We start from the raw sequence: 22,168 nt of genomic DNA, 5'->3' as shown, positions 1-22,168 counted from the left end.
GGTCTGAAAAGTTTTCACAGAGGAGGAAAAATCCCAATTCATTCTTGAAGAATGAATGGCAGTGTCTGCTAAAGGCAAACATTCATCTTACTCTTGCATGCATCACAAGAGAGTTTCAGAAATTATTTGGGGAGAGTAAAGTCTGGGTAGTAATATATGAACACCTTATCTTTAACACTTCATCCATCATTTTAAAAAGTCTGAGACTACTGCTCTAAAACAGCTTTAGAGCCAATAAAAGGCCATTTTTAGAGCCCGTGTGCAATAGGCTTCTCGGCTTTGAATTAAGCGGCTGAAGTTCAACCTGAATAAGGTAGACTGATGCTCATTAGTAAAGTTGCCAGTTCTCTAGGCACTAATTCTATGAGGCTCCATTAGCATTTGTTCCACACTCAAGTTCAGTGGCTTAAAAAAATGGGTAGAGGCAAGTGGACGAATAGAGTCACTGGAGGGTAATTCACTGAAGCACATGAAGCCTTTACTCTCTGCACTGCAAAGATTTAGTACTAAAAAGCTGCAATGAGGTCTCTTGTTCCTAAAATTCATTACTGCAATAAAATACACCACAGCATTTTCATAAGCTATTAAAACAAACATTTAAAAGTAAAGCACATTTGATATCTAGAACGCATACAAGATTATATTTTTCCATGTGTTTGCTAACCAAGAAAATTTAGTCATTTGCAATTGGTCTCCCTGTCACTGAATCAAATTAGCATATGATCTAGAGCCCTAAAACAATACATTATTATTTCTCCAGTCTTATAATTTATAAATTATGTAGGCTTATATAACAACATGAAATACATATTCTCCTTCTCCCAGTTGTTCTGTCACTGTATCAAATGTTGATTTAGTATTAGTCAAAAGATACAGGGTCAGCACCAATTTTCATGTTAGTAAAAGTCAAGTGCACTGGGGTTCATGATATATCTTTGGGGGTAAGAGGTAGTCTGGAGGTGTGGCAAGAACCTAACAGTGAGAGACAAAGAAAGCAGACTAAGAGCATCCAAGAAAAGATGAAGTCCTGGAGAGAGATCAGCTGAAGTGTAGGTAATATAGGTGATGTAAGAAGAGCAATTGTTTTTTGTGAACTTTGGGGGACACCAGTGTGTTGGGTTAAATTATTTCAGTCTTTGAGGAAACGGGAATAAAATCCCTACTTGTTTTATATTTCCATTGATAACAGAAAGGAGACATTAGTTAATGATTATATAGGAATGTGGACAGAATACCCCAAAAGTGGGAACATTCTTGATTAAGGGCTCTTAAATACAGAGAGTGTGGCAATTTGGGGCAGGTGTGGAATTACAGGACAAAGATCACCAACTCCACTCTCACTCTCCTGTATTACTAAAGTATTACTAAATTCTGTCTCTTTGGTGCTAGCTGCCAAGGACATGATGAAAACTAAAAAGTACTTATTAACCTCAACCAAAATATCAAGTGGCTATGGGGGAGCCCCATCTGAGAAGGAAACAGAATAGTGAAAATGTCAGGCTTGACTTGAGGGATTCTTTCTATACTGGCTAAGTGCAACTGTTAGTCTAACTCACAGAAGGGCTAAAAGAGTCCTGGGGCTATGGGCTGGCTTACAAAAACACCATAAGGCTCCCTAGGAGCAGGAAACTTCATAGTAGTTATGACTCAGCCAAGAACCACTGGAATAGAGTAATGTGGTAAGGCCTGTGCTTTAGGAAAATCACTTTAGCAGCTATGTGAAGGATAGCCTGGAGAGGGCAAATGAGCCTGGGAGGGCCAATTAGGAAGTCACTGAAATAGTCTAGGTGTGTGATAATGAAGGACTCTCTTAAGATGATAGCTATGTTACAAGCTCAAACTTATCAGATTGGCTAACATGACAGAAAAGGAAAATGATAGATGCTGGAGGAGATGTGGAAAAGTAGACATTAATGCACTATTAGTGGAGTTGCAAACTGTTCCAACCATTCCAGGGAACAATTTGAACCTATGCTCAAAGGGCTATGAAACCATGCACACCCTTTGACCCAGCAATATTACTACTAGATCCGTATCCCAAAGAGACTGAAGAAAAAGAGAAAGGATATATATATATATACAAAAGATGTTTATACAAGCTATTTTTGTGGTGGCAAAAAATTGGAAATTGGGGAGATGCTTATCAGTTGGGGAATGGCTAAACAAGTTGGGGTATATGATTGTGCTGGAATACTATTGTGCTACAAGAAATGATCACTTTTTTTTTTTCAGAAAAACCTGGGAAGACTTATGTGAACCGATGCAAAATAAAATGAGCAGAACCAGGAGAACATTGTACATAGTAATAGCAATATTGTAACAATGATCAACTGTGAAAGACTTAACTATTCTAATGAAGACAGTGATTCAAGACAAGTCCAAAAAGGCTATGATGAAAAATGCTATTTACCTTCAGAGAAAGAATTGAAGAACTCTGAATGCAGCTTGATGCTCATTTTTTTCACTTTTTCCAGCTTTTTTTTTTTTTTGCAATGTGGCTAATATGGAAATATGCTTTGCATGACTTCACATGTATAATGGCTATCATATTGCTCAATGGGAGGCAGAGGGGCAGGAGAAAAAAGAGATATTTGGAACTCAAAATTTTAAAATGAATGTTAAAAAAAAGAAAAAATAACAATAGCTATGTGAAAAGTAAGGTAACAAATGTGAGAGATATTGTAGACGTAAAAATGTTAAGATTTGGCATGTGAATAAGAGTAAGGAGTTGAAGATGATGTCTGGATTAGAAACTGGGAGATTGCATGAATGGTGGTGGCCTTGAGAGAAATTAAGAAAGTCAGTAGAAAGATGGGGAAATACTTGGGGGCATAATTCTGTATTGGACATGTTGAGTTTGAAATGTCTCCATGACATCCAGCTCCAAATGTCCAATAAATGAGTTGAGACTTTAATGAGAGAATCTTTCTTTAAAACTAGGGTTACCCAGAATTCAGGAGTCTCTGAATCCAGGTACCCAAGTAGGTTCAAGGTTCCAGAAAGTCCAGGAGACTCTTTGCCTTAGGTTAGGAGACAGTGGGGAAGGATGTTTAGAAAGTACTAGAAGGTAAAAGCCCTGGGGCCAAGGCTTCCTTGTACTTGTTCCAAGAAGGAATTTGTTTCTTCCAGGAAACTGACAAATATCATCAAAGTCTTAAGGCCTCAGGCAAAAACTTTAATACAGAGCAGAAGTCCAGGATTTGACTTAGATCAAGGGTTCTTAATCTCTTTGTGCCCTGAACTCCTCTGGCAGGCTGGTGAAGCCTATGAACCCCTTCTCTGAATAATGTATTTATTTCAAAAAATTTATAATTGAAGGAATTTCAATTAAAGTTTAGTGAAAATGAAGAAGAATTTTTTCCTATCAAAGTTTAAGGACCCTTTGAAATCCTTCCACAGGCTCATGGACCCCAGATTAAGAACCTGAAGATGAAATATGTCAAGATAAATATTAACAATATTTCTATTTTGTCCAATTATGAATTTAAATGCTCTCTAAAATGCTTTTTTTTCTTTTTTTTAAACTAGAGCTATGATTTCACCAATACTGAGCCCATACAAAGAAATAACTCTGCAAAAAGCAGATCAGCATATTCTCTGCAACATACAGATGTAGAGATGTTCATGGTAAATGTTGTTATTTTTTATTTTGATTTTACTAAAATAGAGTTTAGCTAGATTTAAGGGTCGAATAACTGCTAACTCCCAGGCTGTGACTTACTGAGAGAAGCTGTGCTCTTCGAGTGAACCATATTTCTATTAGCATGTCAAGCCATTCCGGTGAAGCTTTAAACTGAAGGAGATTAACTGGTACTTCCCAGACCTTGATTTTCTATGGGGTTTTTTCACAAAGGGCACCTCAGGTCTAGCAGAAGGTAGGATCTGGAGGGAAATAGCAACCTTCTGTGTTTGTTTTGGGAGTGGAAACCATATATCCTGGTTCTCTGCCTTCACCAGTCCATCCAACTGAAAGTCCTTTAATCTTCATATTTTTTTAAAGCAAAAAAGTTTTCATCTGTTTTTCTTCTCAGCAGTACTTTCAGACTATGAACTATGGACAGCTAGGGAAAGAAGGTGGAAAATGGAAAAAAAAAAAGGAACCTGGATAATTCAATCAAATAAATGTTTTTGCCTCAAATATCCAGATGAGTGGGGAAATTTGTATATAATAAAGTATGACTTTCCTCTCTGTCTAGAAGAGTGCTTCTCAAAGTGCAGTCCAGGGATGTTTATAATATGACTGTCAATTTTATTTCTGGCATGAATTAATAATTTGTTCATGATATTTAATAAAAACCAGACATTGCCTCACTGGTGTCTCATCAAAGGTAGTGCTGTTTCATCCATTAATTCAAGTGGCAGTTTTTCATGGTCGAAACTGGGACAAATGATCTGAAAGGTCTTTTACCTCACAGTACTCAGACTAGAAAAGTTCAAAAACCATTGCTCTAGGTGGTACAAGTGACATGCCCATCCCAGAACAGAAAACCTTTCCAGAATATCCTCTCTACCGCATACATATCTGTCTATAAAAAAGATTAAATCTCTTAGAGCCAGAAGAAATGCATTCATTTATTCACTCAATAACTCTATTAAATCTAAAAATGTGGTAGTTGCATGGTGGAGATATAAAAGCAATTAAGACTGCCTTTTTGGAGTCATGACACATTATGGCCATGAGTGTTCCCCACATGTGATCTTTTCCATGAGTGTGAGAGAGTGTGTCCCAGATTTATGGAGGAGGGGAATGTTTTATTACTTCTTTCTTTACTATGGTAAAGAATACCTTTTGTTCTGAGCTAATTTTATCCTCTGATGATTATTAAAGGTAAACACATCGATGGGAATTCATGGTTTTGGAGAGGATGTGGACCTACAAAGAACCTTGAACATGGGACAGCTCCAGCTGATGAACCCACTCTGTAAGTTGGGGGTTGGGGGAGGCTGCCCATAGATATTACACATTGCATACCCCTAAATACTACATGCCCTGGGGTAATATATATACCATAACTCTAGTACAAACTGATTAATGCATAATAGTGAGCAAAAAAAGATCACTTCTGATTAACAAAATAGCTTTATGCAAGAGGGGATACTTGAGCTGGCCCTTGAAAGTCAGGCAGGATTTCAAAAAGCAAAGGTGGGGCAAAAGAGGACAGACATAAGGCTTTTGAAAATGTAAGTCAGGTGGTTCAAGAGAGAGTTTAGGCCTGGAAATACAGATTTGGGAATAAGCTACAGTGAAATAACAGTTGAAGCTACAAGAATGAATGAAATTTGTCAATGGAGGGAATTTAGGCAGAGGAAAATAGAGAAAAGGAGAGGAGGGAACAAAGGAAAGGGGGAAAGAGTAAAGGAGAGAGAAGGAAGGCGAAAACCAGAAGGATGAATAGGACTTAGCTACCGGTCACCTATTTCCTCTCTAACCACAGTAAAAAGCCCTGTTGTGATTGGGCAACAGTACTAGCTTTTACCAAAGCAAAGGATTCTGGTTCTTTTTAAACTGTTGTGAGTAGACCTCCTATGGGCAGGTAATACTACTTTGTAATGGTGCTGGGAAGGAAACGATCTTCTTAAATGCCTAAACCCTAAAAACTTTACCCAAGCCTCCTTTATCTCACAGCTATTGGGCATTATTCCTGCTCAACCCTATTTCTTGGCTTTCATTTGGAAATTGCAGATATCTGAACACATAGAAAAGTGAGCTCTATGGCAACCTATTTTGATAAAATCTGCAAGCTATGGAATAAGAGAGGCATAGAAATCTCTAAACAAAACAAACAGGCAATTATTCAGGTAATTGAGGTGTGAATGTGAACAAATTTTTTACCCAAAATGATCCAGGTGAAAGAAATCGGGTAAAAATTTCAGTAAGAGTCAGAAGCAACATCCACAGTACTGATCAGATATCTTGGACTAAGAACACGGTGGTTCTCCAACTATTTTGTCTTAGGGACCCTTTACACTCTCAAAAAATTACTGAGGAAGGGCAGCCCTGGAGTCAGGAGGACATGAGTTCAAATTTGGCCTTAGACACTTGACACACTTACTAGTTGTGTGACCTTGGGCAAATCACTTAACCCCAATTTCCCTGCCCTCCCCCCTCAAAAAAAAAGATTTAAAAAAAATTATTGAGGACCCCTCCCATAAGAACTCTTGTTTACATAGGTTAAATCTAGTGATATTTACCATATTAGAAATTAAAATGTTGTAGTACTATAAAAATCGTTTTGTCCCTGTGGGCCCCCTGAAAGACTCTGGGATCCCTAGGGGTCCCAAAACCACCCTTTGAGAACTGCTGGCCTAATGAATAGAGAGCTGGACTAGAAGTGAGGAAGACATAGTTTCAGATTTTCTCTTTGACAGGAGCAACATGACTCTGGGCAAGTTATTTGATTTCACTAAGCTTCAGTTGTCTCATTGTTAAAATGGGTACAATTCCTATGGAATCTACCTCACAGGGTAGTGATGAAACTCAAATGAAATAATACACATAAAGTGCTGGGTAAATGTTGGCCCTTGTTGCTGATGATACCTGGTAAAAGGTGTAGCCCCCATAAGACATATTTATGTCCCGGAAGAGTGGCTGATGATTGTGTAGGTATTTGATAATGATGATAGATGAATTTTATGGATGTTTAAAAACCTGTTTTAATTTTCGATTTTACTATTTCCTCACAATATATATTAACAGCCCTGAGTATCACCCTTCTTCTCTCCTTCCTTCCTCTTCCCTCCTGGCATTTATTGAAACTGCATAACTTACATAAGATTTACTTCTCAAATCTTTGTACTGACTAATGGCAAGCTTCTGGGATGATTTTTTAAAATAATTATTGTTTTCTGAAAAATTCATGTAATATAGTATGTGACAGATTACCCTAGTCATATATTTTGATTCACAATGACTAGATACAAATATAAGACAGAGAAGACATCGTATATATTACTAATCAGGGAAGAAAAAGACCTCTCTAATCAATGTCTTGCAAAACCATTAACCAAAGTCCTAAATTGTAGCACATATAATTGAAAAATGAAAATGATCCATCTACCCATGACAGGATGATCGCCATTCCATAAAAATTCTTTTAATGCATGTGTGGGAGGAAAGGACCAACTGTACTCTCCTATAATTGGCTCAATAACGGTCTCTAAAACCGAAGGAAAGAACAAAGGTAGCCAACCTGACCAGGGGTAGGGGCCAGAATTTACCAATATCACTGATAAAACAGGATACTCCCTGCCCACTCCCAATTTTAACACCATTTTCATTTCTCATAGTGAATTAGAACTGACATGTTTACAATATCTGTATTCATCTCTATGTAAAATCTATTTTGTTTTACATATGTGAATAAAATCCAAAAAATCCTCAAGATACCTTAGAAATATTCAAGATACTCATACCCCAAACTGCTCTCAACCTGCAAACTATGACGACCTAATCCATGGAAAGAGCTTGAATTCTGTTATGTGGTACCCAGCAACCTTTCTTCCTGTGGACAAACTACTTCTAAATTTTCTTAAGTTAATTGCTCCCCAGGGTTCAAAGTAAGGAAGGGACAGTCAAGTACTACAAGATGTGAGTGAGGCAGGATGCTGAGACATTGACACAATAGGAAAAGATGAAGAGGAAGGCACATCACAGTGACATCTCACTTGAAGATCCAACAGGTAAAAGCTTTAAGATCTAGTAGCAGACTACTATCTACTATTGGAGATGCCTGTCCTACTCATGATAGAATTGACCAAATGTCTATATAAATTTTATTGCGATGCAAATGTTTTCCCTATTGATAATTGGGTAGAGTACCCTTTTTTTGTTTCTAAATTGTCATCTTATTTTCAACCTTTCAAAAGACATGATATAATTTCAATCATAGCATCAGTACAATTTTAATGATGTTTTCCTTAACAATGGCTTCAAGGTCCATGCAGGAAATCTTAAATTTCATGCAACCCTAAGAAATCAGGTTGCCCACCCATGTAAAATACCTTTCTTCCTTCCAGACCCATTACATTGGTTTTTCTTCCCAAAAAAAGTTTTATTGGTTCCCTATGTTTTTTGTTTTTACTTTATTTTCATTCTGAACTTAAACATTAAAGGAAATGGGTACTTTTACACAGATACACACACATACATTATATGTGTGTGTGTGTGTGTATATATGTATACATATACATATATACATATATATATATATATATATATATTAGAACAGGATTTTTAAACTACATTCATTTCATGTTACCACTACCTTATCCCCTGAATTTTTTTTCTGAAATACAGAATAGTGAAGCAAAACTGACCAATAAAGCAACTACTTCATAACAGAGTATGCCACATGCCACACCTGAAGTCCCTCACCTCTCTCCTGAGAGGAGGACAGTTTATTTTATCATTTATTCTCCAGGGCAAGGCTTTTTAACTTGGGGTCCATAAACTTGTCAGGTTTTTTAAAATACTTGTATTTCAATATAATTGGTTTCCTTGGCAATTCTATATATTTGATTTTATGCATTTAAGGGTATTATTCTGGGCTCTCAGCTCTTCTTCCAAGCTTAGTGTCAGGATCTCCTGCTGTAGCCACATCCCTGAGACATGATGGTGAAGGTTGGAATCAACGGATTTGGCCGTATTGGTCACCAGGTAATCAGGGTTGCATTCACCTCAGACAGAGCCATCAATGACCCCTTCATTGACCTCGGCTACATGACTTATATGTTCCAATATGATTCTACCTATGGCAAGTACAAAGACACTGTCAAGGATGAGAAGGGAAAGCTAGTGATCAATGGAAAATCTATTACCATCTTCTAGGAACATGATCCCACCAATATTAAATGGAGAAATGCTAGAGTCAAGTATGCCATAGAGTCCATTGGTATCATTACTACCATGAAAAAGGCCAGGGTTCACTTGAAGGATGGGGCTAAATGGGTTATTATCTCTTCCCCTTCTGCTGATGCCCCTATTCTTGTGATGGAAGTGAATCATGAGAAATACAATAATATTCTTGAGACTGTCAGTAATGCTTCCCATACTACTAATTGCTTATTTGCTCTGTTAAGGTCATTCATGACAGCTTTGGTATTGTGGAAGGAGTCACCACCACAGTCAATGCCATCACTACTACCCAGAAGAGGGTAAATGGCCCCTCTTACAAGTGGTAACATGATGGGCATGGCACTGCCCAAAATATTGTCCCTGCTTCCACTGGTGCTGCCAATAGGCAAAGTCATACCTGAGCTGAATGGGAAGCTCATAGGCATGGCCTTCCATGTTCCTACTCCCAATGTATCTGTTGTGGATCTGACCTGCCACCTGAGAAACCTACCAAATATGATGATATCAAGAAAATGGTGAAGCAAGAACCAGAGGGACCCTTGGGCTACAAAGAGGACCACTTTGTGTCCTGTGACCTTAACAGCATCACCCACTTTTCTACCTTTGAAGCTGGCACTGGTATTGTCCTCAGTGACCATTTTGTCAATCTCACTTCCTGATACATCAATGAAAATAGTTATAGCAACTGTGATCTCATAGTCTACATGGCCTCCAAGAAGTAAAGCAGAAAGCTACGGATCTTCATCCCCAGCCCAAAAGAGGAGTTCCACCACTGGGGAGCCCATATCTCTAATCTATTTCCCTATACTGGGGAATCCCATGTCCCATTCACAGTCCTTGCCTCAAAGTACCCCTGAAGTAGGAGGGAGAAGCATAAAGTCCTATGTTGTGTACCATCAATAAAGTCACCATACTTAGTGGGGGGAATAACAAAATAAAACAAAACCAAAAAAAGAACATCATTCTGAACCGGAGCCCATACGCTACACTAGCCTGCCAAAGGAATCCATGACACAAAAAAGGTTAGGAATATCTACTCTAGAACAACTCTGCTCAGCACAATTAACCCATTACATGGTATTAAACTATTATACTTTGGTTGTGGCAGATTACTCCAACTATACCTTCAAGTACTAGGGAAAGAGAGTTCAAGACTGCATGGTTTACAATTAATGGGAACTTTTGTGCATATTCTAAAGAGGCCTTATCTTAGATGATTATAAGCATGAAGATAAGATTAAAGCTCTAAGTTTGTCTATTTTGGCAATCTGATATCAAAGAAAACAACATGAGGTAAATGCAACCTCACTATGCTCCACAGCCCCAAGGTGCTAGAACAAAAGACTGAACACATTTCTTCTGTTTTAAAAGAATTTAGCAGTCTGCCCCAGTCTGATTCAAGGAAGGTCTGGAAGTTGAGTTGGTTTATGGGCTGATCCAATGTAAGAAAAGCCTCAGCTAATATGACAAAAAAGGAAAATGCTGGATGTTGGAGGAGATATGGGAAAAGTGAGACACTAATGCACTGTTGGTAGAGTTGTGAACTGGTCCAACCATTCTGGAGAGCAATTTGGAGCTATGCCCAAAGGGCTATAAAACTGTGCATACCCTTTGATCCAGCAATACCACTGCAAGGTCTATATCCCAAGGACATCCAAAAGAGGGGAAAAGACCTGTTTGTACAAAAATTTGTGGCAGCTCTTTTCATGGTGGCTAAGAATTGGAAATCAAAGGGATGCCCATCAATTGCAGAATGCCTAAACAAACTGTGGGATATGATTGTAATGGAATATTATTGTGCAATAAGAAATGACAAACAAAATGATTTCAGAAAAACCTGAAAAGACTTACATGCACTGATACATAGTGAAGTGAACAGAACCAGGGGGAACACTGTACAGAGTAACAACAATACTGTTCAATGAGGAATTGTGAATGGTTTAACTATTCTCAGCAATAAAATCCCAAAGGACTAATGATGAAGCGTACCATCTGCCTCCAGAGAAAGAATTGATATTGTTTGAATACAGACTAAAGCAAGCTATTTTTCACTCTCTTTCATTTTTTTCTTTTATTCAAATCTTCTTGTACAAAATGACTAATATGGAAATGTTTTACATAATTGCAACAACAAAAAAAGCCTAGAGATCAAACCATTTTAATGTAAAATACCAAGACCAAATGGGATCTGCGAAGGAGTAGATTCAGACTTATCAAACAATCAGTGATTTAGAGCTGCTGCAAGGGTCTTTTCAAAGCCATCTATTCCAGTCCTCTTATTTTACATACAAGGAACTGATACTTGGAAAGTTTCAGTGACTTGCCCAGGGTCACAAAGATAGTAAGAAGTCAAATCAGAATTTGAATCCAAGTCCTCTGACTCCAAATCTAGCATCCTTTCCATGTACCACACTGTTAGATCTAGATTCTACCTTGTTTCCTTAAGGTTCTCCTCAAGCAGGAGCCATGGAGACAGGAGTAGACTTATGGACCAAGACTGGAGAAGTGGGATCACACTGACCAGCCATTGGGGATTAAAGAATTGGGGACTATTCTTTGGGGAATTTGCCCTATACAATTCAGTGCCTAGTTGGATACTGCTGCATTCCTAGCTTCCATATTTCTCTTGTGCTTGCTGGATAGTAAACAAGAATCACTATTAATAATAATTTTCTACTGCATGTCCAGGACAATCCATCCAAAGAAAATTGGAACTTCTTCTTTACTGGAGTCCAGTCCCATCAATTTGATGCTCATTTTATACAAAGGCCATTGAGCAGAATTAATGTACCCAAACAAATAGAGTTTGTCCTTGTAACTGATTCAGGGTATGACAGGAAACAAAAGGGCTGCCTTAATGGCCTCCTCTGGGAAATTTATTTTCAGAACATTGAGTTATTTTCTCCTGGCCTATGAGACTAGATTAAAATCTTGAAAAAAATAAACTTAGTTGTCTGTTCCCATAGAAATCACTTTTCTATGTAGCTCCATTTAAATTCTCTTGTAGTTGTTTAAGTCAAACAGTGTTATGATCTCAGGGCTATTCAGCTTGTTTCTATTTCCTTATACCTAGGAACCCCCTCTTAGCATGTGTTCCATACTCCCTAAAGGAAAATGGAGTTCAAGAGCTGTAAAGTGCCAAAAATCAGGGGACCCAAGAGCTTTGTGGAATATCACTACTGCCTTGCTTTGTGATATTTCAGACAATTATGCTTGTATTCTCTTTTCCTGTAAAAGATAAAATAAACCAGATCTGGAAGATCCTGGCCTTAGTCTAGCAGGCTTCCCTACTCAGTCAGCCTGAATGCTAGCTACCTCACAGTGGATTTATCCTGCCTATCTGGTATGGACTGATACCCCGTGTACCCAAAGTGGCCTAAATGTAAATCTGGGATCTTCAGTAAATGTCTCATAAGGTATACCTTTACCTGTTGTTAACTGTGGGAATACATAGGTCTTCCTCAAAAAGTCTTACAGTAACATCCTTTGGGAAGCACAGAGCTACAACTAGGTCAAAATACTTATTAGCTATATGACAATGGGCAAATTGCTTAACCTCACTACACCTCAGTTTCCTTGTTTGGAAAATGAGGCTAACAATCATTTCACTCCCAATTTCATAGGGTTGCTGTGAGGCAAATGCTTCCTAAGTTTATGCTGCTATATATAAAGAGGTAAGGATGATGATAAGGTGATGATGAGCATGATCGTGATAAAGATAACATTGGGATGAATGAAGATGTCATCTTAAGTTTTTGAGGGCCTTAATGTACAGAATATAGATAGAGATGCCAGGATTTTGTCTGAGAAGGGACTTTTGACACCGTCTAGTCTAACCTCCTTATTTTACTGATGGATAAACTGAGACACAGAGGAGGAAGGAAGGAAGGAAGGAAGGAAAAGAGGGAGGAAGGAAGGAAACTAGCCTTGATTAAGCATGTACTATATTATGCCAGGCACTGTGCGAAGCACTTTACAAATATTATCTCATTTTATCCTCACAACAACTCTGGGAAGTAGATGATATTACTATCCACATTTTACAGTTGAGGAAACTAAGGCAGACAGAGGTTAAGTGACTTATCCAGTATCACACAGTAAGTATCTGAGGCCAGATATGAACTCCATAGCACTCCCTAGTAGTGAGAAAGGTAAAGTCACTTGCCCTAAGATCATATGGCTACTTAGTGACTTTTCTAAGGTGACACCAGTGATAAGTAGCAGAGCTAAAAGAAGAAATCATAGAAGAGGAAGAAGACAAGGTAAACATACATAGTACCAGGATGCCTTAGAAACAAGATGGCAGGATGAACTTAGGCCCCAGCCCCCAAAATGAGGCTTGGTGGAATCTTCATCACCCACTACCTGGGGGATCTCTGAGGACCCCTTGGGTCAGCTAAACTTCTCTCCATTTCTCCCCTTCTTTGGATTACTGTCAGGGACAGTTTCAGAATAAGGTGGAAGAAAAAGAGGAAGAGATTTGTAGCCAGGGTGATTGCAGAAAGGAACAGGTGGGATAGATTATCCTTACCCCAATCATTTTTGTTTTGGTTCAGGGGTTTTTTTTCCCTTCTCACTTAAACATTGGTTATGCTTTTCATTTTTAAATAAGAATTAAAAATTATTAAATGTACAAAGTTTTATGAACAACTACCTTTTTTTTTGTTTTTGCCAGAAGAAGGCATTTCTGGTTGGACAATGTCAATGGGGAGTAGGATTTAACACACAAAATTCTTCTTTACGTGAAATATTTTGGCCAATTATCTAAATAATAAGCCAAGGAATAGTCACATTTTATTTTTCAAGGTTCTAGAAACCAGTATGTTGTTATAGTTTCACGCACATTGAAAACTATTTAATAACATATAAACTTCTTGTTGCTGTTCGGTTGTTTCACTCACGTGCGACTTCTTGTGACCCCATTTGGGATTTTCTTGGCAAAGATACTGGAGTGGTTTGCCACTTCCTTCTCCAGATCATTTTACAGATGAGGAAACTGAGGTAAACAGGGTTAAGTGACTTACCCGGGATCACATAGCTAGTACACATCTGGGGCCAGGTTTGAACATAGGTTCAAACTCCAGGCCTGGAGCTCTGTTCACTGCGCCACCTACCTGCTAACGTATAAACTAACCTTTCACTAATTAGAAAATCCTAGAAAGAGCAGTAGTCATTAATTCATTCAACGAACATTTTATTAAGTGCCTTCTATACGTAATGAACACAAATGTGCCTCTTTAACCACCAGGTAGACATATCCTATTAGCCAAGAACAGTCATTCAACTCTGAGTCTAGAAGGTCAACATAGATCAACCTGCTTATCACCATTACTGTCCAAGAGTCCAGACTCAGCCAACAGTACTGCCACTCAAAGGCACTCCACCTGGGGCTAAGTTCTATATATGGTTACAACAGTGACAACTCCTTTGAGTCAGACCATTACAGCCTCCTTACTACATCAAGGCTCCCTGCTAACCTTTTGGCAGCGAGGGCCAGTCCAATTAGAAAAGTCCAGAAGATGTAGCCGAAGGCATTCTCTCTTCAGACTATGTAGGCATGTTTCAAAGGCCTTTCTGGACAAAGCAAGGCTTTCTCATAGGCATCTAGGTCAGAAAGTTACAAGCAAGATTTCTGTAATTACTGGCATTTTTTTCTGGGCCACATTTACTAGTCTCATTTCATCATTTACTGCCCTCTGAAAAATGCCTACTTGTTTGTGATGGTTCTCACCATATCCATACTCAAAGTAAATCTTTCACTATCTCTTTTTAGTAAAAGTCAGCACTGAAACTCCCCTCTCGGTGTTCAATGCTTTAGAATAAGATGCTCTGTGTTGTTTATTACAGGGCTTTCTCAAACAAAGAAAATAAGCTTTTACCCTCTAGCATTTCAGACCATATTCTCTCTATGCAGATAATTTTGAAAATCTGGCTACCAAAAGAAAGTACAACTTCTGCCTTTATGATGACTTTTCTTTTTTAAGGGCCTTACTCCCATCCTTTGTGACACATTCAGAACATAAGTCATCTGTGTTCATACTCTTAGCAACACTAAGACTTTGGGAAAATTTTCCAACTCAGTATACAACCATTTGATTTTTTATACAAGTGCAGTTAATTCTCTGTTATGGAGAATCCAAAGAACTACAAAGTTCAAATATCCCAAAATATATGTTGAAAACCTTCTTGTTCTATCACCATGGAAAATTTTGCAACTTCATGAGTTTTATTTCTAATGTTTTGCCATATCTAAAGGCCAAAAGAAGGCTATTTGTGTTAGGAGACAATGAAGTGGGGAGCGTGCCTTTTGGATATATGTTTCAGTAACAAAGTGAGAATAGGAAACATTGAAACTAGGAGACCATGCCTCCATGGGGCTTCCCTTAGTCTTTTCCCCTATACAGTCATCATGGGGCATGGGCTACAGACATAGGGGGCTGGTTGTAGGCTGGTTGCTAGAATTTCCCACACGAGGCATATCAATGCAGAGAGAGCAGTGAACGAAAGGGTAAAATCAGATTCTGCAATCAGATTCAGTTTATTTGAATGATGGGCCAGCTAAGCTCAGCCTCCTGTTTTCTCTTTCTGAAGGAGAATGGCTGTGGGGACATCAGGCAACCTTACAATTTGTCTAATTAGCAGAATCCATTGCTACTTCCTAGGAAGGCGGATCATCAATCAAGAGGAATTTCAGGTCAGCAAAGCAGGGGGGAAAATAAGCCACTTGTTTAGCACAGCTTTGCTAATGAAAGAGGTGTTGGGCCTCGAGTCAAATTCCAATTCTTCAAATGAAATGCCATTTGACGTTGATTCACTGAAAGGATTGTGAGCCCATCAAATTCTCCTGACCTTGATAGGTTTCTCTGAGAAAGCTTAAAGTTGTTTCGCGGGTATTTTCATCTTTGTTTTCTTGCTATTCATTTCTGATAGGGTGGTGATGTAAGTTTCATGCTGCAACACATAATAAACAAGGAATTTCAAAGGAGAAGCAATGTGAAGGATGTCAACAAGGAGATGTAGGATCAAAAGAGATGAGGGGCTGGTCATGTGGAGAGAATAATGAATTAACCAGTAGGGAGGGTGTGTGCTGCCTGGATATTCTCATAGAGGGAATAGGGAGAGGGGCATCAAGAAAGGAAGGCCCTCAGCACTTTGGGCTCAGCCCTCGTGGCAAACTTACAGGAGGATATGGGCAAGAGATGCACAAGATGGGGAGGCATGGGCAAATTGCCTTTAGCATTGCTGAAGGAAATATCCATAGGCATGAGATCGCAGATCCATGGGAGTATTTAAGCAATGTAGATAGCATTTTAGCCTCCTAGTCTAAAAGTCAGAGAGACTCCAGAAACTTCTGATACATCCTACAAATCAGATTAATCTTCTAATGCCCCCCTTCTAAAGCATTAGAAATGCTTCTAATGCCCAAACACTGGGTCTGGAGTCAGGAAGACTTGAGTTCAAATCTGGCCTCAGACATTTCCTAGTTGTGTGACCCTGGGCAAGTCACTTAAACTGTGCCTCAATTTCTTCCACTATAAAATGAAAATAATAATAATAATAGCTGCCTCTTAGGATGATTGTGAGGACAAAATGAGATAATATTTGTAAAACACTGCAAATCTTAAAGCACTATATAAATGCTGTTATTATTATCATCATTGATTTCTATCAAATTAAGTCCAAACTCCTTAGCCTGACATGCAGGGCTCTCTATAATGTGGATTCATCATAACTTTCTAGACTTATCTCACACTATTATGCTTCACTCAAACTGGCCTACTACAAATACATCCCATCTTTTGAACCTTTAACACTTCTGCTCACACAGTTTATTATATCTGTGACCTACTCTCCTCTCCTATGCCATCCCCAACCTTCTGCCTGCTGAAATCCAAGGGTGTTTAATGATTGTATATGAAAGACAGAATTCTCCTACAATGTCTGATACATAGCAAGCTTGCTCTATCTGTCTGTCTTTCTACATATCTACCTTTCTACCTACCTATCTTTCTATTTATCCATCTATCTTTCTATCCATCCATCTACCCATATATCATCTATCATATATATTTTTTTTCTTTCTCTATCTATACATTTATCTATCTGCCTATCTTTCTGTCCATCCATCCATCCCCTACCTCCTTATCCATCCATTTATCTATACATGCATCCATCTGTCCATCTATAAGGGGTATCTAGCGTGGATGCAGAGTGCCAGGGACAGTGTCTCCCCGTCTAGAGAAGCTAAAGAGCCAAGTACCTTGAAGAAACTGTGGAGCACATGTAGAAATCCTGAAACTGGTTCCAGTCCAATAGCCACTTGGTAAATGGGAGAACTCTTTGATTGGCCGTGGAAGCATCCAAAAGCCTTAGCAGATTTCTGCCATGTATGTTCAGTATACTTGGTGACTCCTTTGTTTATAGTACCTTGGGAGAGGCAATGCCACAAGGGGAGGCCCTGAGCCTTCTCCCCTCTTAGGCCATGTGGTCCCCTGGAAAATTTCTTTATTTTGACCTCTCCATTTGTTCTTTTCTGTTTTAGGTGAAGAAGATTAATTTGGAGGTCATCAAGAGAGTAAGCCTCAGGAATCCAGGAACTGGAGTCTGAATATCCCTTTGTAAAAGCTAATTGATGTTAAATGGTTAAATGGAGCTCAAGAGTTAATGATTGGCTCCTCCAAAAAGGACACAGCTGGTGGGAGTTCTAGCAGACAGCAACAGAGAAAGACAGGCAGGATTCTAGGATAACAGAATCCTGAGGCGGTAGATGTAGCTGATCTGGCTCTGGTGTCTGTCTGTCTCTCTCACTCTCTCACTCTCTCTCTCTCTTTCTCTCTCTCTCTCTCTCTCTCTCTCTCTCTCTCTCTCTCTCTCTCTCTCTCTATCTCTCTCTCTCTCTCCCCCTCTCTCTGTCTTTTTCTGTCTTTGTTTCTGTCTGTCTGTCTCTATCTTTCTGTCTCTCTGTCTCTGACTCTCTGTCTCTGTCTGTCTCTGTGTGTCTGTTTCTGTCTCTCTCTTTCTGTCTCTGTCTATCTCTCTGTCTGATTCTGTCTCTGTCTGTCTGTCTCTGTGTGTCTTTCTCTGTTTCTGTCTCTCTGTATCTCTCTGTCTCTTTCTCTGTCTGTCTTTGTCTCTGTCTCTGTGTGCCACTGTTTCTTTCTCTCTATCTTTCTCTGTCTCTGTCTCTCTGTCTGATTCTGTCTCTGTCTGTCTCTGTGTGTCTCTGTTTCTGTCTCTCTGTATCTCTCTGTTTCTCTTTCCGTCTCTCTGTCTCTGTCTGTCTCTCTCCGTCTCTGTGTGTCTCTGTTTCTGTCTCTCTATCTCTCTCTTTCTCTGTGTGTCTCTCTCTGTTTCTGTCTCTCTCTGTGTGTCTCTGTCTCTGTCTCTCTGTCTGATTCTGTCTCTATCTGTCTGTCTGTCTCTCTGACTCTGTGTGTGTCTGTTTCTGTCTCTCTGTCTGTCTCTGTCTCTTTCTCTGTCTTTTTCTGTCTGTCTGTCCATCTGTCTGTCTCTCTGTGTCTCTTTCTGTTTCTGTCTCTCTGTCTCTGTCTGTTTGTCTCTGTCTCTTTCTCTGTCTTTTTCTGTCTGTCTGTCTGTCTCTGCCTCTGTGTGTCTCTGTTTCTGTCTCTCTGTCTCTGTCTGTCTCTGTCTGTCTGTCTCTCTCTCTCTCTCTCTCTCTCTCTCTCTCTCACTCTCTCTCTCTCTCCTGAAGGAAATGTCCAGAGACTAGAGGATAAATACTTCCAGCCAGGCAGGTGGTACTCTAGAATTGAAAAAACGATGAAGAAACCCTGAGTGGTCTCTTGGTCCTTCCCTACCCCCATGACAGGGGCAGGAGGGTAGGGTGTTGTATCAGTTAAAAGGAGAAACAGCTTTCAATTGGCTCTCTTCTGAGTCCCCTCCAGGTGACATCATGTAACTCCAAGACTTCCAGTATGGGGTAGAGGATGGCCTAGCCCTTCCCTGTGCTGGCATCACAGTTACTACTTTCACAATGCACCTGAAGTGGGAGGACTCCACTAGGCAAACTTGCAACTGGACCTATGGATGTTGTTTCTGTTTTGTGTTTCCTCTTCTGAGCAGGTAACCAAGCATCATCCTCAAAGTGGACAAATCCTCGATTGAAGGCAACCTTGTGAATTCAGGAGATCTTGGAGACCCTGTGTGTGAAGCTGACTGGTGAATTTCCTCATTGGTAAAGATGTCCAGCAACAAGAGGAAAAGACCAAGAAAACATGACCTTTGAAGGAGGTGGTGCAAAGCTGAGGTGAATTGTAAAATGCTTCATCAGCAGTTCTACACACTGTTTTATGCTCTGATGAGGTTTAAGTGTCAGCCTCTGTGAACAGATTGTAAAATTAGTAAATTGTAAAATTTATTTTTAAATTGTCAAATATTTAGATTGTAAAATATAAGTAGTAATTATGTGTGTGCAATTGATGGAATAAGAAGAGGCATAAGCCCCATGGGGAGAAATTGCAAAGAAGTAAATTTAGGTTTGATATAAGTAAAAATTTTCCAACAGAGCTGCCCAGTATTGGAATGGGCTGTCCTGAGAGGTGATAGATTGATTACCCCTCCTTAGAGGGCTTTCAAGCAGAAGCTGGACAAACATTTGTCAGGTATGGGCTGGCCTAGATTGCCACTGAGGTCCTTTACAACTCTCAAATTCTGTGATTCTGTGAAGTTAAGTTATGGCATCCTGTTTTAAAGTCATATGTCAATGTGTGCCATGCTATTAATATGTGTTTGGAGTCTTTTATGTTTATCACTTCTTTTGTGTGTAGGAATATAATTTCTGTCCTGTACTTCATTCACAATAGATACTGAGTACCTTTTGTTTTATTCCTTCCTTTGAGGAGAACTAAACATGAGCCAGAAACCTAAGCTCTAAATAATTTTTCTCTTGGGTGCCAAGGTAGGAATTTAACAAGCTAAAAAAAATGAGAAAGGAGAGCCTAGGGCCCCAGGGGTAGAGAACCTGCAGCCTTGAGGGTGTGGCCCTCTAGGTCCTCAAGTGTGACCCTCTGACTGAATCCAAATGTCACAGAACAAATCCCCTTAATAAAAGGATTTGTTTTGTAAAGCTTAGACTCAGTCAAAAGGCCTTACCCAAAGACCTAGAAGGCCACATGTGGCTTTGAGGCTGCAGGTTCCCCACCCCTGGCCTAGGCCTTTTTTATTAGAAGGTGCTCCCCTGATCCCTTGGACTGTACCTCATCTGAACCACACACTCTTGAGTCTAGACCTCAGAAGGGCACCTGAGTGCTGAAAGGAGTTGACCTACAGACCTCATTGTTACAAAAAGAAACTATAAAAAGTTATGAGGGACCATAGCTATAATCTAATCCAACTGCCTTATTTTACAGATGAGGAAACTGAACTCAAGAGAGGAACCTATTCATTGTTCAAAGTCTGGATCAACTGTTACCCCTCCATGGCATTTTCCCTGATCCCTCCCTCTTCTGTGTACATATTTTATTATTTCTTGTGGACAAGAACTAGGTCTTCTTTATTGCATATCTCTTGTAGCATGCGTGGCACAGAGCAACTAAACATAATAATATGATGATAGCCCACATTTCTACAGCCATTTGCAATTTTCAAAGCTCTTACTAAATGCTTGTTGAATAAGTAAATAAATATAAAAATTTATAAAATACAAATTGAGGGTAATTATTTTTTGTGTTCTTTTTTTTAAAAAGGCACAGAATATTAGAATTTAAGGAAACTTAGAAGTCATGTAGTATAGCTCTTGTTTTATAGAGGAGGAAATGAAGACTGAAAGAGGTTCCCTACTCCATTTAAAATGCTACTGGCTTTTCAAAATTTTGACTTAAATGAAACTTTGAGGAAATATTAATACAAGGTACACTAGTGCTATTATAAAGTAATTTCTATAGCAATACTCTGCCTTAGTAATTACTTTTTCCTTAATGTAGCCATATTTAAAACATTTTTTAAAAGCTTATGAAGCTGCAGCTAAAGAAAATACTGAGATAGAAAGGCATTTCTGAGATACTAGCATTCTCAAATAGTGAAGCCAGTATTAGATTTTTCCATGACCCTAAAGTCCACAGACAGACAACAATTAAAAGAAAGTCAGGAAAAATAATAGTCAGGTGCCTCACATCAGATTTAAAGCTCAGAGCTCTTGTATTTTCAAAGATTCAAGTAGTATATCAAATGAATTCCCCCATCCCCCAAAAAACCACATCCTTCAGCATAGCCTAAGAGAGACTGTTATTCCTTTTTCAACGAAAATCCTGAAATGCATTATCATTCATTTCTAACCATGACTGTAAAACCCTAGCTACCCTGGGGCCAGCCTGCTTTTGTTTGTGAAGTATTTCCAACTAAACCTTTGGAAGAAGAGTGATATTGTAGAATCAGGGTCCCTTTAAACTTGCTCAAAGTTAGACATATTTGGCTTTGTCAAATAAATTACAGTATCCCCCTGAATCTAGGTCCTAAAAGATCTTTCAAGCTGAGACCTTGCACAGATTAGATACTCAATAAAAACTTATTGTTTTGATTTGATTTGATTTGGAGGCAACTTGGCATGATTTGGAAAAACATGAGGAAATGTAGGTAAAAAGAATGTGGCAGATTCTGTCTGCTTTTTCTAATTGGGTCGGGGTGGGGCGTAGTTTTGGTACCCATTTTACTTGAGTGTCTGAAGAATCTAAGTCACAGGTGATCATCAGGGCAATAGAGAAATATATGGTGGATGGAAGTGATGAGGGTACAGTCTCTGGGAATCCCCTTAAACCTGATGGAATACTGTCTCCGGGAGACCCCTCCAATTCTCCTTGAATCTTCCCCTAGATCTGGCCTTCCCCTAAAGCCATAAACCTTACATTATCAATAGGCCCAAATCTCTACCTAGCCTTGCCCTTTATTGTCCAGCTACTTCCCACCCTTGATACTGTCAATATCCATGCCTTCAGCTACTTCCCACACTTAATCCCATTCTCTTGGTTCCTGGAGTCTGACCTCATCCCAGTCCCATCAAGCTCCTCCTTAGACGCCTCCTCAAGGCCTTCCCTAAACCCCTCCTCTAGTCATCCCAGACTACTCAAGACCACCCCTCAATTGCTCCCACAATCTTTCTGTATATAAGTGTCATCTTGCCTCCATGAATGCGCTCAGATTCAATCTAGATTGAATCTGGCCCACTTTGTGAAAACAAGCATCACAAAGGATTGGATTTCTTAAGACAAGCCATTATAGCGAATCCTTAATAAACTTTGTCTTTTTCCTTGGCTGAGAAGGCTTGAGTCAAATTCTTTCAGCAGGACCCGACGTGTTGGT

General features: G+C 39.2%; 1 long non-coding RNA gene across 2 annotated transcripts in view; it reads left to right on the top strand.

Moving 5' to 3' along the window:
* The window catches only part of LOC118853107, a 54,034-nt gene extending 33,556 nt beyond the window's left edge, over positions 1–20,478 (top strand). The window contains exons 2-7 of one of the 2 annotated variants that reach the window (XR_005010663.1): positions 3,529–3,627; positions 4,829–4,922; positions 15,446–15,548; positions 17,397–17,429; positions 18,938–19,121; positions 20,224–20,478. This is a non-coding gene — a long non-coding RNA (uncharacterized LOC118853107). The remainder of the gene's footprint in view (positions 1–3,528; positions 3,628–4,828; positions 4,923–15,445; positions 15,549–17,396; positions 17,430–18,937; positions 19,122–20,223) is intronic. The other variant, XR_005010664.1, reaches the window with a different exon arrangement.
* The last annotated feature ends 1,690 nt before the right edge of the window (positions 20,479–22,168 follow it).

This window comes from Trichosurus vulpecula, chromosome 6 (assembly GCF_011100635.1).
Source record: "Trichosurus vulpecula isolate mTriVul1 chromosome 6, mTriVul1.pri, whole genome shotgun sequence".
NCBI classification, from domain to species: domain Eukaryota; kingdom Metazoa; phylum Chordata; class Mammalia; order Diprotodontia; family Phalangeridae; genus Trichosurus; species Trichosurus vulpecula.
Note: the sequence above shows the minus strand (reverse complement) of the source record. Positions and strands in the feature narration are given on the sequence as shown.